This window comes from Carcharodon carcharias, chromosome 12, assembly GCF_017639515.1.
Source record: "Carcharodon carcharias isolate sCarCar2 chromosome 12, sCarCar2.pri, whole genome shotgun sequence".
NCBI classification, from domain to species: domain Eukaryota; kingdom Metazoa; phylum Chordata; class Chondrichthyes; order Lamniformes; family Lamnidae; genus Carcharodon; species Carcharodon carcharias.
The window spans coordinates 45875463-45892619 of NC_054478.1; the positions used below are offsets into that span (position 1 = coordinate 45875463).

Sequence of the window (17157 nt, forward strand, 5' to 3'; positions counted from 1 at the left end):
CTGGAAATCTAAGTACAGTACATCCACCGGTTCCCCTTTATTCACAGCATATGTGACTCCTTCAAGGAACTCCAATAAATTGGTTAAACATGATTTCCCTTTTACAAAGCCATGTTGATCCTGCCTGATTGTCTTGAACTTTTCTAAGTGCCCTGCTATAACATTTTTAATAATAGCTTCTAACATTTTCCCTGTGAGAAAGTTAGGCTAACTGGCCTATAGTTTCCTGCTTTCTGTCTCCCTCCCTTTTTGAATAAAAGAGCTTTATTTGCTATTTTCTAATGTAATTGCACCTTCCCCAAATCTAGGGAATTTTGAGAAATTAAAACCAGTGCATCAACTATCTCACTAGCCATTTCTCTTGAGACCTTATGGTGAAGTCCATCCAGACCTGGAGATTTGTCAGCCCGCAGTCCCCACAATTTGCTCAATACCACTCCCCTGGTGATAGTAATTTTCCCGAGTTCCTCCCTCCCTTCCATTTCCTGATTTACATATATTTCCGGGATGTTACTTGTGCCCTCCAAAGTGAAGATCAAAGCAAAGTACTTGTTTAATTTATCTGCCTTCTCTCTACTTTCCATCAATTCCCATGTGCACACTCTATAGGGCCAATGCTCACTTTGTTAACTCTTTTCTTATTTAAATATCTATAGAAACTCTTAATATCCGTCTTTATATTACTAGCTAGCTTTCTCATATTCTACTTCTTCCCTTATTAATCTTTTTGTCATTCTTTGCCATTCTTTATATTCTTTCCAATCTTCTGACCTGCCACCCATCTTTGCCAAGCTTGGGGCCTGTCACAGGCTAAGCTTGGGATTCTCCAGGCTGCACGCAGCAAGAAAAGTAGTTTTTAGTATTCTGTGCTGTCTGGTGGTTTGCAAGCGCCCAGATTAGGCAATACATAGAAGCTGATTTTTATAGTAACTACTTTTTAGCTCAAATTCCAAGAGACCAGCATCTACAAGCTGGCTCCTGTTTATAAATCCAGCTCCCCTATTCCAGCAACAAAATCATAGACCCAGTTCATTATGACACAAGAGATGATAGTGGCAAACATTCCACAGGTATTTTGTGCACATAAAAGGAGGATAAGGCTACACTTTATCTGGTATAGCAGCTCAATACCTTCAATACAAGGCAGCTGTGCCTTAAAATTTTATGAAGTGTGCTGTGCATTCCAACACCTTGAACTACAACACAGTATTAATGAAAATAAATATTCAATACCAGAGTTCACATTCTGGCACTATCATAGGAATGTAAGACTTAGGAGCAGAAGTAGGCCATTCAGCCCTGCAAGCCTGCGCCACCATTCAATAAGATCTTGGTTGATCTGTTTGTGGTCTCAGTTCCACTTTCCTGTCTGCTCCCCATAATGCTTGACTCCTTGTCTATCAAATATTTAGCTCAGCCTTGAACAAATTCAATCACCCAGCCTCCATTACTTTCTGGGGAAGAAAATTCCACAGAGAGAAAAAAAATTCTTCTCATTTCAGTCTTAAAAGGATACCCCTCATTTTTTAAACTGTGTCCCCTAGTTCTAGTCTCTCCCATAAGGGTAAACATCTTCCTGGTATCCACCCTGTCAAGTCGCCTCAGAATCTTGTGTGTTTCAATAAGATCACCTCTTATTCTTTTAAACTCCAATGGGTAAAGATCCAACCTGTTCAACCTCTCTTCATAAAATAAGCTCTTCATCCCAGAATGAGTTGAGTGAACCTTCTCTGAACAGCTTCTAACACAATTATATCCTTTTTCAAATAAGGAGATCAAAACTGTACATGATAGTCCAGATGTGGTCTCACCAAGAGTCTGTACAGCTGCAGTAAACCTTCCCTATTTTTATATCCCATTCCCCTTGCAATAAACACCAACATTTCATTGCCTTCCTGACCACTTGCTGTACTGCAGATTAGGTTTTGTGATTCATGGACCAGGACACCCAGGTCCCTCTTATACCACCGAGTTCTGCAATCTCTCTCGAGTTAAATAACATTTTGCTTTTCTACTCTTCCTGCTAAAATGGTCAAGTTCACATTTTTCCACGTTATATTCCATCTGCCAAATCTGTGCCTACACACTTGACTTATCTAGATCAAAAAGTGATAAAACTGTAGACCCTTTCAGCAGTAAGAAACTAAAAGAAGTGCAATATTATTTTGCTCTGTACACATTTTAGTTACAGTCGTTTACAGCTGGACAAAGACACATAAAAACATACACATTACTCGTACAGAGAAACTTAAGCAGGCATTTGTGGTTCCTGGTGCCAAGAAACATTATCAAAATAATTAATACAATTTTCCAGGCACTGAAATAAAATTTTAGATCTGAGCCATGCAAAATACTGCTCACCTACAAGGTCTTCCTGGCCTATGCCACAAATAATGTACATCTATTCATAATGAATACTGCATTATGAACAGAGGGGACTATAATTCACCAATTCAAAAGATTTGCATAAGCAGGACCAAAAGGTTCCTCCTCATCCCTATAGAGTAGCTCCAACCGAGGGTATCTCTCATTTTTCAATGGACAACAAAATCTGTACAATCATTAAAAATGATAATTTTTCCAGTGGTACTTTTCTAATTCTACACTTTTTTTGAAGCATAATATTCACTTTCCAATATGAAATGGTGCATATGATTTGATAACATTTACACATGTAGCTAGAAGTTAACTTACAAGAAGCTGTCTATATTGCTAAATAATTAGTTGACGTGTCCACAACACTGAATTTGATTTGGTGAATTCTGTGAATAAATTATTAAATAGCAACTTCTTTTGCAAGGTTATCATATGACATGAGGAACCAAGCCTTATTTGTCTCTTCATATCACACAGCATTGGGCCAGTAGAAATGGCTTTTAGAGCAGAATGGTCAATGAGGAGCCCATGAATTGTCTTATTCTCAAAAAAGGAGAAGGAGGTAATTTTTGTGCAAGACTGACCAAATCAATGAGAGGAACTCAGATGTCTCAGAAAGTTGCAAAGCTGGAGTAGGTTATAGGGATATGCAGGAGCAAGGCCATGAAAGGATTTGAATATAAACATCATAAATTGGAGTTGTTGGTGGACTGGAAGTCAACAAAGTTCAGCCAGCAAGGACTGATGGGCGAGCAGGACTTTCTGAAACTTGGGTAACAAGCAGCAGAGTTTTGAATGCATGGGTTTCAGCAGTAGATGGGCTGAGGCAAAGAAGGGAAATGTTACAGTGGTGTGGTGGGAAGTATAGTCAGTCCTCATTTAAAGTTGTGGTTGTGTTCCTGAAAATCGCGACTAACTGAATCATGGGTTCCCACAGGAATCAATGATAAAACCAGAGGTGAGGTGAGAGTGACTGCCCTTGACATCAAGGCAGCATTTGACACAGTGTGGCATCAAGGAGCACTAGCAAAACTGGAGTCAATGGGAATCAGGGGGAAAACTCTCTGGTGATTGGAGTCATACCTACCACAAAGGAAGATGGCTGTGGTTGTAGGAGGTCAGTCACCTCAGTTCCAGGCCATCACTGCAGGAGTAATGTCGTAGGCTCAACCATCTTCTGTTGCTTCATCAATGACCATCCTTCCATCATAAGGTCAGAAGTGGGGGTGACTGCTGATGATCGCAGAATGTTCAGCACCATTCACGACTCCTCAGATACTGAAGCAGTCCAAGTCCAAATGCAGCAAGACCTGGAAAATGTCCAGGCTTGGGCTGACAAGTGGCAAGTAACATTCATGTCACGCAAGTGTCAGGCAGTGACCATCTCCAACAAGAGACAATCCAACTGTCACCCCTTGACGTCCAATGGCATTACCATCACTGAATCCCCCAATATCAACATCCTGGGGGGTTACCAGAAACTGAATTGGACAAGCCATCTAAATACTGTGGTTACAAGAGCAGGTCAGAGGCTAGGAATCCTGCAATGAGTAACTCATCTCCTGACTCCCCAAAGCCTGTCCACCAACTACAAGGCACAAGTCAGGAGTATGATGGAATACTCCCCACTTGCCTGGATAAGTGCAGCTCACACAACACTCAAGAAGCTTGACACCATCCAGGACAAAGCAGTCCATCTGATTGGCACCAAATCCACAAACATTTGCTCCCTCCACCACCAATGCACAGTAGCAGCAGTGTGTGCCAAGATGCACTGCAGGAATTCATCAAGGCTCCTTAGCCAGCACCTTCCAAACCCATGACCACTACCACCTAGAAGGACAAGGACAGCAGGTAAACAAAAACAAAAATACCTGGAAAAACTCAGCAGGTCTGGCAGCATCTGTGGAGAGGAGCACAGTTAACGTTTCGAGTCCGCGTGACTCTTCAACAGAACTAAGGAAAAATAGAAAAGGGGTGAAATATAAGCTGGTTGAACGGGGTGGGGGGGACACACACAAGAAAGCTGGATAGAGGGCCAGTGATAGGTGGAGATAACCACTAAAAGATGTCACAGACAAAAGGACAAAGAGGTGTTGAAGGTTGTGATAATATATAAAGGACCTGGAAAAATTTATTAATTTTGCTTCCAATTTCCACCCCTCCATCAATTGCACATAGTCTATCTCTGACACTTCCCTTCCCTTCCTTGACCTCTCTGTCTCAATTTCTGGTGATAGACTGTCCACCAATATCCATTACAAGCCTACCGTCTCCCACAGTTACCTCAACTACAGCTCCTCACACCCCGCTTCCTGTAAGGAGTCCATCCCATTCCCTCAGTTCCTTTGCCTCCGTCGCATCTGTTCTGATGATGCCATTTTCAAAAACAGTTCCTCTGACATGTCCTCCTTCTTCCTTATTCGAGGTTTTCTACCCACGGTGGTTGACAGGGCTCTCAACCGTGTCCAGTCCATCTCCTACGCATCCGCCCTCACACCACCTTCTCCCTCCCAGAACCATGATAGGGTCCCCCTTGTCCTCACTTATCACCCCACCAGCATCCGCATTCAAAGAATCATCCTCCGCCATTTCCGCCAACTCCAGCATGATGCCACCACCAAACACATCTTCCCTTCACCCCCCCGGAGGCATTCCGTAGGGATCGTTCCCTCCGGGACACCCTGGTCCACTCCTCCATCATCTCCTACACCTCAACCCCCTCCCACGGCACCTTCCCATGCAACCGCAGAAGATGCAACACCTGCCTCTTTACTTCCCCTCTCCTCACCATCCAAGGGCCTAAACGCTCATTTCAAGTGAAGCAGCATTTCACCTGTACTTCCCTCAACTTAGTCTACTGCATTCGTTGCTCCCAATGCGGTTTCCTCTACATTGGAGAGACCAAACGCAGACTGGGTGACCGCTTTGCAGAACACCTTCGTACTGTTCTGTCCGCAAGCATTACCCAGACCTCCCTGTCGCTTGCCGTTTCAACACTCCACCCTGCTTTCATGCCCACATGTCCATCCTTGGCTTGCTGCATTGTTCCAGTGAAGCTCAACGCAAACTGGAGGAACAGCACCTCATCTTCCGACTAGGCACTTTACAGCCTTCCGGACTGAATATTGAGTTCAACAATTTTAGATCATGAACTCTCTCCTCCATCCTCACCCCCTTTCTGATTTTTCCCCCTCCTTTATATAAACCAGCTTATATTTAATCCCTTTTCTACTTTTCCTTAGTTCTGTTGAAGAGTCATGCGGACTCAAAATGTTAACTGTGCTCCCTTCCACAGATGCTGCCAGACCTGCTGAGTTTTTCCAGGTATTTTTGTTTTTGTTTTCGATTTCCAGCATCCGCAGGTTTTTGCTTTTATCTTAAGGACAGCAGGTAGATGGGAACACCACCACCTGGAGGTTCCTCTCCAAGTCACTCACCATCCTGACTTGGAAATATATCGCCGTTCCTTCACTGTCGCTGGGTCAAAATCCTGGAACTCACTTCCTAACTGCACTGTGGGTATACCTATACCACATGGACTGCAGCTGTTCAAGACAGCTCACCACCACCTTCTCAAGGGCAACTAGGGATAGGCAATAAATGCTGGCCTAGCCAGCGAAGCTCACATCCCGTGAATGAATTAGAAAAATTTTTTAAAAGTTAGGTTCTTTTGGACATTTCCTGCCAGAAAAACCAACATACAAGTTGAAATACTATGTCCAACATTTGCAGCACCTTGCATTCCTATTTAAATATCTTGCAAATTAAAATACATCACTACTAAATATAAAAGAAAGACAATATAAAATACAATGTAAATTGTTTTTAAAAATTACACTCACCTCCAGCTCAGCACTTTTAGATTGACCAGGCTCCATCTAGTGGCAAAGGTTGGTCAGTGCAGGTAACAGCTGAAGTCCCAGGAATACCTGCATCACCCTCTGCCACGAGATAGAGCCCAGGAGTTCAGAGCGAGTTCAGAACAGAAGCCAGAAGCCAGAAGAGGAGCAGCTGAAGAACAGACCCCTGGGAATAAGGTAAGAACAGAGGCCAGGGATCCACAAAGGTAGGGGTCAACAAGGGCAGCAGCAGGAGGAAGAGGGACTGAGAGCAAGGGTAAAAGCTTTGTAGGAAAGGTCATGTGAGCAGGCAGGCAACAGAAGAGAAGTCTGTGGTAAACGACATTAAACTGGTAACTGGTTAAATGGATACATTGACACTATATTAACAACGTAAAGGCGAAACAACAATAAGTGAGTCGACGTTAAGTGGGGATTTACTGAAGACTGTCTTTGTGTTGGGTATATACGGTCAACATGTCAAATGCCTTCTGGAAACCTAAGTACAGTACAGCCACCAGTTCAGTTTTATCCACAGCACCTGTTACTTCTTCAAAGGACTTCAATAAGTTGGTTAAACATGATTTCCCTCTCACAAAACCATTTGACTCTGTCTGACTACCTTGAATTCATCCAAGTGCCCTGCTAGAACATCTTTAATAATAGCTTCTAATATTTTCCCTATGACAGATGTTAAGCTAATTGGCTTAAAGTTTCCTGCTTTCTGTTTCCCTCCCTTTTTGAATAAAGCAGTTATATTCGCTATTTTCCAATTTAATGGAACTGTCACCGAATCTAAGGAATTTTGGGAAATTAAAACCTGCGCATCAATTATCTCACTGGCCACTTTTAGCTGGACAATATTGGTCAGGACACTGGGAATGGGGAGGGGGTGGGGGGGAGGAGGAAGAGGAGGGTAATCTCTTTTAAAAAATTGCCAAGAGATCTTTTCCACCTGAACATACAGGGCCTTGATTTAGCACCTCATCTTAAAGGCGACAATTCCAGCACTGCAATCTATGCAGCAAGTGCTAATTTTATTAGGGTTTGAACTTATGACGTTCTGCAGCAGAGGTAACAATGCTACCTACCACTCAGCCAAACTGTTACCTAAACTGTTAGGTAGCTTTACTGTGTGAACAGAAGTTATAAAACTAGAAAAGGAGTCAAGGCTGGTGAATTTTCTTTTGCTCTTGCGTACTATCCCATTCAATCTTTCCCTCCTTCTGTACTTACTTAAAGCCTAGAATCGTAGAATGGTTAAAGCATAGAAGGAGGCCATTCAGCATATTATGTCTGTGCTGGTTCTCTGAAGGAGCAATTCACCTAGTGCCACTCTCTTGTCTCCTGCACCCGGCTGTGGTAGCTCGTAAAGCCAAGCAGCCTCTTCTCCCTGCTGACCAAACGGAACAATTGTTGTGTGCCTGAACCTTGATCTGAAAAATGACTTCCTTTACCCTCTTTCCCATGGACTGTGACATCTTGAACTTTTTTCAATTCTGAAAGGTCATCGACCCAACGCCACAAAAACAAATTAACCTGTCATTTATCCATCTGTTACTTGAGGGATGTTGTTGTGCTCAAGTTGATTCGGGCACTTACCTTTTTGAAATGGTGACTGCACTTCAAGAATTCACTTCACTTCATCTGGCCGTGAAATACTTTGGGATGTTATATAAAAGTGGCTTTTTTCTTTTATCCTCCTTATAAAAATGGAAAGGACATGTCAACCAGATCCACTCCAGCATAAAGACACTGTACTCCTACCTCTAACATCACACATCTCTAACAAAGCTCAACTACCACTGAAACCCCCATCCATGTTCTTTTTACCTCCTCCTGTACATGAGTAAGTCCTGTTACATCTCTAACTTTTTCCATATGAAAGATCACAGATGTGAAATGCTAACCATTTCCCTCTCCGTAGTTGCTGCTTCACCTGTTGAGTATTTCCACTAATTTTTTTTATTACTTGTGAATTCCTACTGGGTTCCAAAAGAATGTTACTGCAACTTTGTATTAACACACCATTTTCTGATAACCCACTAAGCTGAGTGGTTTTAAAAACACTGACAATTCAATCCTGTAAGCACAATGCAAGTACAGTAACAAGCCAAAAGTTAATTACAAGGTGCTTAAACTAAGAGTCTGCCAGCATATTTCTCCTAGATAATTGCTAAAGTTAATGTTCAAAAGAAGTTGAGAACCTCATCCTATACAGCACAGTACTAACCTTCTAATTCCTGTGCTCTGTGCATTATTATGAGAGTAATACTGGAGATTTTGATAGTGACTTAAAACTTAAATATTCACCTTCAATTGTTTCAATACAAATTCAGAATAACTGTAAGCCAGCACCCAAGGAAATTGTGACGTCCACCCAAGGACTCCTGTAAATATTGGTATCCTAAGGATCTCCTGTGCTGCTTTGCAAACTACATTGTCACTTACCTAAAGGAAAACAGTTCTATCAATGCAAATTGTTTTCAATATTGCATTTGCATAATGTTAAATTGCCTATTATAATCTGCTTGCTATGCTGACAGTTGGCCCTGGCTATGCTCGATATGTTTCCCACATTTAGTTCACATATTGTTTTAGTCATGTAATATTATAATTTGTCTATTGTTACACAAATTTGTAGTCTCTATCAGAATATTATTTGTTCTTTTGCTATGACAAGCAACAACAGCTCACGGTGGAGGGATATGCACTGGCTGTAAACAGGAGCTTCCCCCCCCGAATTCAGGAGCCTCGATCTAAATGGATCAAAAAAAACTTATATGGTACCCAGATGTAATAATACCTAGATAATTCCACAGAATCAGAACCTTACTGGATCAACAACCTCACCAAACATTAAAGCAAACCTCAAAGCAACAAGCAAACAGTTACTTGCGAATAAGTAACATCCGCTAGTGTCAGGCAATGACCATTTCCAACAAGAGAGAATCCAGCCATCGCCTTTGATGTTCAACGGCATTACCATCACTGAATCCCCCACTATCAACATCCTGGGGGGTTACCATTGACCAGAAACTGAACTGGGCTAGCCATCTAAATACTGTGGCTACAAGAGCAGGTCAGAGGCTAGGAATCCTACAATGAGTAACTCATCCCCTGACTCCCCAAAGCCTGTCCATCATCTACAAGGTACAAGTCAGGACTGTGATGGAATACTCCCCACTTGCCTGGATGAGTGTAGCTCCAACAACACTCAACAAGCTTGACAGCATCAAGGACAAAGCAGCAGCGCTTGATTGGCACCACATCCACAAATATTCACTCCCTCCACCACTAATGCACAGTAGCAGCAATGTATACAGTCTACAATGTGCGCTGCAGGAATTCACCAAGGCTCCTTCGATAGCACCTTCCAAACCCACGGCCACCACCATCTAGAAGGACAAGAACAGCAGGTAGATGAGAACACCACCACCTGGAGGCTCCCCTCCAAGTCGCTCACCATCCTGACTTGGAAATATATCGCCATTCCTTCACTGTCGCTGGGTCAAAATTCTGGAATTCCCTTTCTAACAGCATTGTGGGTGAACCTACACCACATAGACTGCAGCGGTTCAAGAAAGCAGGTACCACCACCTTCTCAAGGGCAACTAGGGATGGGCAATAAATGCTGGCCCAGCCAACAAAGTTGTCCTTCAGTTTTTTAAAAAGCGAATCTCCCTCTGCGGTTCAACAGGTAAAAACACCAATCCCTGGTGTGTTTGGATTCCCTGAATGTTTACTGGATAAAAGGTGTTTAACTGTTAGTCAGTGCATACCTCACTCATTCTGTGTAACCTTATATTACATCTCGCCTACATTACCAGCAGGGGCTAACTAAACTTCAAAAGTACTTTTCTGGCTGTGAAGTAATTTGGAATGTCTTGACGTCATGAAAATGCTTTAAATGCAAATTCTTTTCACGCACTCTGTTACCGTGTAACCCTATGAAGTTTTCATGCTTGTGCAAATTGTACCAGATTGTTTGATCACTATTGTTCTATTTTCTTATGAACACCATGTCTTCTTGAAAGATTATTTTTGCAGGGAGACGATGTTACAATACACTATTTCAGTGTCCACAGCAGCTTTTATTTTTATGATTTTTAAAAAGTCGATATACTTGAATTGGAGCCACAAGCATGAACAAAAAGGCAGTCACAGATTAATTCTCAAAAGAATAAATAAGATATCATCCAGGCAGCCATCAACAAAATCTACAAAGTACAAGGAGATTCTGCCTTGAAATAGCTCAGAAGAGATTTCAGAAGTGACAGAAAACTCAGTAATGTTGGGGCAGAACTTATTAAGCCCAACATTTTTGAGTCAAGTTGGTGACCTGATGAGCAACGCCTATAGGTTCAAATATCAGAGTTTCTAGTTTGGAAAACGATTAGCTGCTTACAAAGCCAAGGCTGAATTCCAGGTCAGCTTGTTGAATGCCATGAATTTCCATTGCTGGCTTTCGCGTTATGGGTTTAGTCAGTAAAGATGAGGAGAATTTGGTGGAGCTCAAAATCAGGGCCTACCCTGAGCTTAGAGAATGATTTCAGCAAACAGGACTGATCCCCACTGATGTTCCTCAATCTGACTATATTGCAATTGATGACCATTAGATAATGGACCCTAGTTATTTTGCAATCCAATTTTAGGCAGTCTTTAAACTCAGCATTTTAATTTAAACTCATCCCATAATGTAAAAGTGTACCAATGTCCATATTTTCTAATGCAACATTATTGCAGCAACAATTTGTAAGTTCAATGTTGTCTGCAGAACACTAAAGTTAGCAGTGGACCATGACAACATTATTGGAACTCTACACAGATAGTACTGGAGGGTAACAGGTTTTTGGTTCTTTAACACCTACAGTTGCAGAGTGTATTTATTCAATTTAAAAGAAACTGAACCAGAACCGCAAAGTAGAGTTGAGACCACAACCAGACCAGCCATGATCTTATTGAATGGCAGTGTAAGCTCAAAGGACTGACTGGCCTACTGCTGCGCCTAATTCCTATATTCCTATATTTCAAGGATGTGCCAACTTCCCTGGTACTATATGGACTATATCTCATATCATGGGACTGGAATTTCAACATTGAAGGCATGAAGTACAGATCCCAGAACACCCTGTTAGATATTTTAACACTATTATAGAACTGTATTTCTTGCTCAATTACTTGGTTGAACTTTAAAACAAAAAGTGAACATTCCTCTAAATGTGGGTTCCGAGGCATTTTCTTGGAAATCTACCAATATCACTTTAAAGCTGCTCGCCTCAGGACTTGAAATTGAGAACTGCCTTACTACACTTCGTGGAGTCTCTAAATTGCAGAAAGCTTCAAAGTAACTTCGATCCACTGTTGGTGTGCAGACTGATCCACATCTGCGACGAATTCGAACTGGCCTCAGGAGCCAAGCTAAACCGTGGGAAGAGTGAGGCCATGTTCTTTGGGAACTGGGCTGACCGATCTTTTGTCCCTTTCACCGTCAGCACTGATGGCCTGAAGGTGCTGGGGATATGGTTCGGAGGGACTGGGGCATGCAATAGAAACTGGAAGGAGCAAGTGACTATGGTGGAAAGAAAACTGGGCATGTGGGAGCGACGCTCCCTCTCCATTGCAGGTAAGAACCTGGTCATCAAGTGTGAGGCATTCTCGCTGTTGCTGTGCGTGGCGCAGATCTGGCCCATTCCACACTCCTGCACAATGGTGAACTCGCAAGCAATCTTTTGCTTTATCTGGAGGTCGAAATTGGATCACGTCCGCAGGGACGCAATATAGAAGCCTCTAGATAAGGGGGGAAGAAACATGCCCAACATCACCCTCATCCTGATGGCCACCTTTGTGTCTGGCTGCATCAAGCTGTGCATAGACCCTCAGTACGCAAACACCAAGTGTCACTACGTGCTGAGGTTCTACCTGTCCCCGGTGTTGCGAAGGATGGGTCTGACCATGCTGCCGTGGAACACTCCAAGTAGTTGGACTGTGCCATACCACCTGTCCCTTGTGGAAAAATTTATGCAGAGAAACACCTTTGACCACAGGTCCAATAGGCAGTAGTCGGCACGTAACGTCTTAGAGGCCCTACAGGAAAAGGAAATGGTGGATCCTGTCGGATGGTTCCCCGAGCAGACTATCAAAGTCATTGGTAGAATAACTCATTGCCAGAACTTTCCAACAAGCACCAAGATGTAGCTTGGCTGGTGGTGAGAAATGCCCTCCCCGTCAGATCCTTTCAACACACCAGGAGTCTCAACCCCTCTGCACGTTGCCCTCGAGGTGGCTGTGGTGGGGATGAGATCGTTGTTCACTTCCTTGTGGATTGTGCCTTTGTAAAGAAGGTCTGGAGAGAGATGCTGTGGTTTCAGTCGAGGTTCATCCCAAGCAGTGCAGTGACCCAGGACTCTGTGTTCTACGGACTTCCCAGGGACACACACAGAGACAAACATCAACTGCAGCTGGAAGATCATCAACTCGGTGAAAGACGCTCTTTGGTTTGCCCGAAACTTGTTGGTCTTCCAGTGCAAAGAATTGTCTCCGAATGAGAGTTGCAGACTGGCACATTCCAAGGTCCAGGGCTATGTGCTGAGGGATGCACTAAGCGTGGGGCAGCCAACGCAAAGGCCCGATGGGGAAAGGTTGCTGTCTAAGACCTTTCTGCCATAGCTCACCAAGGGGCTGGGAAATGCATAAACCCCTCAGGCTTATGGCTCACAATGAATGTATGCATTGAATACTAATTGTATTATAATTGTATTGAAGCACCTCAGAATGCAACATGATGTATGATTGATAACTCCAATACCATTGCACTGACTGTCCGTAATGATCATATTGAAATGAATGTAATATTCATTGATTGTATTGAAGCACCTAGTGATCCATGTATAAAAGTTGAATCTGATTGCACTTTTTGTGATGGCAATTTAGAAATGTTTTGTAATGTTCTTCCAGATATTTTACGAATAAAGTATTTTTTCAAAAAAAAAAACTTCATATAGAACAGGAAAGAACTGCAGTACTGGAAGCAAGCCAAGTGCTGGGTTATTTAAACATGCTCTATATTCATTATAAACCACATGACTGTATGCCACTCACAGATAATCAAATCTCTGCCATGTGTTAGAGAAAAAGACCTAAATTTATACAGAACAAAAACAAAAATACCTGGAAAAACTCAGCAGGTCTGACAGCATCTGCGGAGAGGAATACAGTTCACATTTCGAATCCGTATGACTCTTCAACAGAACTAAGGAAAAATAGAAGAGGTGAAATATAAGCTGGTTTAAGGCAGGGTAGGAAAGGTAGAGCTGGATAGAGGGCCAGTGATAGGTGGAGATTGCCAAAAGATGTCATAGACAAAAGGACAAAGAGGTGTTGACGGTGGTGATATTAGCTAAGAGATGTGCTAATGGTGACATTAAGGGTAGAAAGCAGGACAAGCAAGGTACAGATAGCCCTAGTGGGGTTGGGGTGGGTGAAGGGATCAAAATAGGATAAAAGGTAAAGATAAAACAATGGATGGAAATACATTTAAAAATAATGGAAATAGGTGGGAAAAGAAAAATATATATAAATTATTGGAAGAAGGAGGATCAGAAAGGGGGTGGGGATGGAGGAGAGAGTTCATGATCTAAAGTTGTTGAACTCAATATTCAGTCCAGAAAGCTGTAAAGTGTCTAGTCGGAAGATGAGGTGCTGTTCCTCCAGTTAAATTTATACAGCACTCCACATGACCATCAGATGGATATCTCAAAGTGCTTTTGAACGTTAGTCACTGTTGTAATGTAAGAAACAGAGCAGCCAATTTGCATGCAGCAAGGTCACACAAACAGCAACGTGATAACTGTAATTTGGTTTTCTTTTGTGATGTTGATTGAGGGAAAAATGTTGGCCAGGGCGCTGGATATAACTCCCCTATTCTTCATTGAAATAGTGCCATGGGGCCTTTTACATCCGCCTTATCAGGCAAATGGGGGGTCAGTTTAACATTTCACCTGAGACACAGTGCTTTCAATAGCAATCCCTCAGCACTGCTCTAGAGTGTCAAGACCCAGAGTAGGACTCTGCGTCTCAAAGTCAAGAGTGCCAACAAATAGGCCACGACTGACGCTCTATTTACCCACATCCCAACTGTTTTACACCAATATTAATATCATTCTAAACATAAATTCTCTACCCAACTGAATATTTTCGACAGTGTTCTAGATTGTACAATATTTTACATAGCAACAACATTTAAATTTTGGCATTTAGTAACAATGCTGATTTAAAACAGCATTTCTTCACAATAAGTACCCATAAATTAAAACTGCAATTACATACAATGAACATCTGAGTCACTTAGCCCCAGCAGATTGAGCAGAATGGTGCAACGCCAGTAATTAACACAATGTTATCTGTCATGTGGTGTTGGCAATACTCTGAGAAACATTTCAGGCACCATGTTACCCTAGTTTTGTTTAAAGTGGAAAACAGCCAATTAATAGTAGACTATTTAGTTATCCTCAATATATCAGGGTTCTGAAAAAACTGACTTGCATGTGCAGAATGTTGCACCTTTAAATTGGGGTTTTTGGTGAAGCCAAAAGGGAATGTTGCCAATTGTCAAGAGACTACATTTCACACTTCTAAAGAGATTATTCTGAACAAACATTTTAAAATGTTTACCAGTTAAGAGGGAATGGAAATATTTCAGTTATAAAGAACAGGATTTCAATATAAAACACAATTCTGCGGAGGCTGAAAATCAATAAAAACAAAAAAATGCAGGAAATACTCAGCTGGTCTGGCAGTATTTTGGAGAAAGAAACAAATTTTATGATTCAGGTTGATGACCTTCCATTAGAACTGGAAAAGGTTAAGAGATGTAACAGGTTTTATGCAAGTACAGAGTTATGGAATGGTTGGTTTCGGGTGGTGGGGGGGGCGGGGTGGTGGTAGGTGGTGTGAAAGCAAGGGAGCAGGTGAAGGTGCGGCGGGGGGGTGGTGGCAGACATTGGAAGAAAAGCTAGGGTCTGTGATTGTGTGGAAGGGATGCAATGGAATAAAATAAATAATATATAAACCTATATCTTTCAGCATCTTTTGAACAGGATACGATAGAGGATTCAAAGTTGAATTATTAATTAGGGCCTTTTTTAAACTCTAGAAAATCCCAATCTTACATTCAATGTTGTAACATCACTATATGTAATGTCTCCATACACAGTAATAGCTGGCTGGCAGATAATTCAACCAAATGGCTTAGGCGTCAACTGAAAAACGAGGCACAATTATGTTGTTTATTAGTATCACCAGAAATTCCATTTACTTATTATCCAGTGGCTGAAGTAATGCATCATAAACAAGGAGTGGAATTTTCCGCTCTGGAGACTTAGAACAGTGGCGGGTGGGACAAGTGGCACGTTTCCCGTTGGACAGTGGGGCAGGATCTCATGCCTGACTGTATGCTTGGAACCTCATTATTTACACATTGATGTGCCACTCTCCAAATTACATGGCGGGGCAGGCACAGAATTGTCTGTGGGTCGAAGGTCCTGGCACCATATTTAAGCGCTATACAAACACACATTCACTCTCTGCAGCCCTGCTGTGAGTTCTGGATTTCCTGAGACGGCCACAGGAGAAAGAAGCCATGTGCCCACAGATTCAGCCACAACTCCCTGGTGGCTCTCCCCAATGCCGTCCACAAACGAAATGTCCTCTTCCCGGGGGATTGAACTAGGAGGTTCACCAACCTTGCCTCGAGAACCTGGATGGGAGTGGCAGCAGAGGTCAGTGCCTTTGGGAAAAAAACGAAATGCCCTGCAATACAAGAAGAGGATAATCTAATCCGCTCCACCAGGGTAAGTGAACCTTCTGCTCGCTCCAAACTCTAAATTTTCATAATGGCATTAGGCACTCAAAGGGTTACATTCCTCAGGGATCTCATACACTAACAGTGGAGGACACATCAGCACTGAATGTCTCTGGCGCACTTTACCAGCACCAACATCTCACCTATCGCCCCTGCTCAAACAGCATCTTCAGCCCCTATGAGGGAGAACTCAGCACACAGAGCAAGTATGCATGCTTGCCAATCTCTCCTCCATCCCTTCTCATCACATTCCATCCATTTGTCTTCATGCAGGCCAAGTTGGCTCACAACAAGAGGGAGGGACGGTGAACATACAGGAGCTTACTACCAATGAGGAGGAGGCAGCAGAGTTGGCAGGGGAGGACACAGATCACTCCTGTGGCGAAGGTGAGCTCTCCATGGGTTAGTCATATCCTGACAGTCAGTGAGTGACAGGCAATGTTGCATTCTGCCTGCTCATGAACAAAATCTCTCTCCTCTCTCAGAGACATCAATAGGTCAGACAGAAGTCCAGCCAGATCATCAGAGTCCCTAGTGCACTGCAGATGAGGATCCATTTGCAAAAGACCAGTCAGCGTGTTCATCTGCGGATCACCAGCGCAGAGACACACCTCGGCGGGTCATGTATCTGGACTAGGCTCTGGTCATATTCTGGGAAACACAGAATTGACATGTCTCCACAGCAGTTGGAGGTAGTGACAGCCCAGTTTTCTGGCACCCTTGAGGACTGTTGGAGAACAGGCACCCATCAAATCAGAGTCTGATGATGAGTCTCTGGAAACAGTCGTATTTCGCATGCTGGAAATGCAACGACAGGTGCAGAACATCAGGCAGAGTTGCGTGAGGCAGTCAACAGACAGGAGCAAAGGATGGAGGAGTCCATTTGCATTCTGTCTGATATCGTGGCTCCAACATAAGCGTCTCAAGGTCACCATGGGAGGGGTGGCAGTCACTTTGGAGACCTTAGTCAAACAATTTCTACTGGATTTGTGCTCGGACCTGCACCCCATTGCTCTAGGCATTAGTGGACGAGTGGCTAGGCAAGAGGGGAACGGGCACCTCGACCTTCCTCCAGGT

General features: G+C 42.9%; 1 protein-coding gene across 7 annotated transcripts in view; it reads right to left on the reverse strand.

The window, feature by feature from the left end:
* Positions 1 to 17157, reverse strand: part of spopla (speckle type BTB/POZ protein like a) — a 234251-nt gene that overhangs the window by 130914 nt on the left and 86180 nt on the right. For 4 of the 7 annotated variants that reach the window (XM_041201293.1, XM_041201299.1, XM_041201292.1 and 1 more), the window contains one exon: positions 7821 to 7921. The exons of the other annotated variants lie outside the window; for them this stretch is intronic. The gene's annotated coding sequence lies outside the window, so the exon portion shown is untranslated. The remainder of the gene's footprint in view (positions 1 to 7820; positions 7922 to 17157) is intronic. 7 annotated transcript variants of the gene reach the window in all.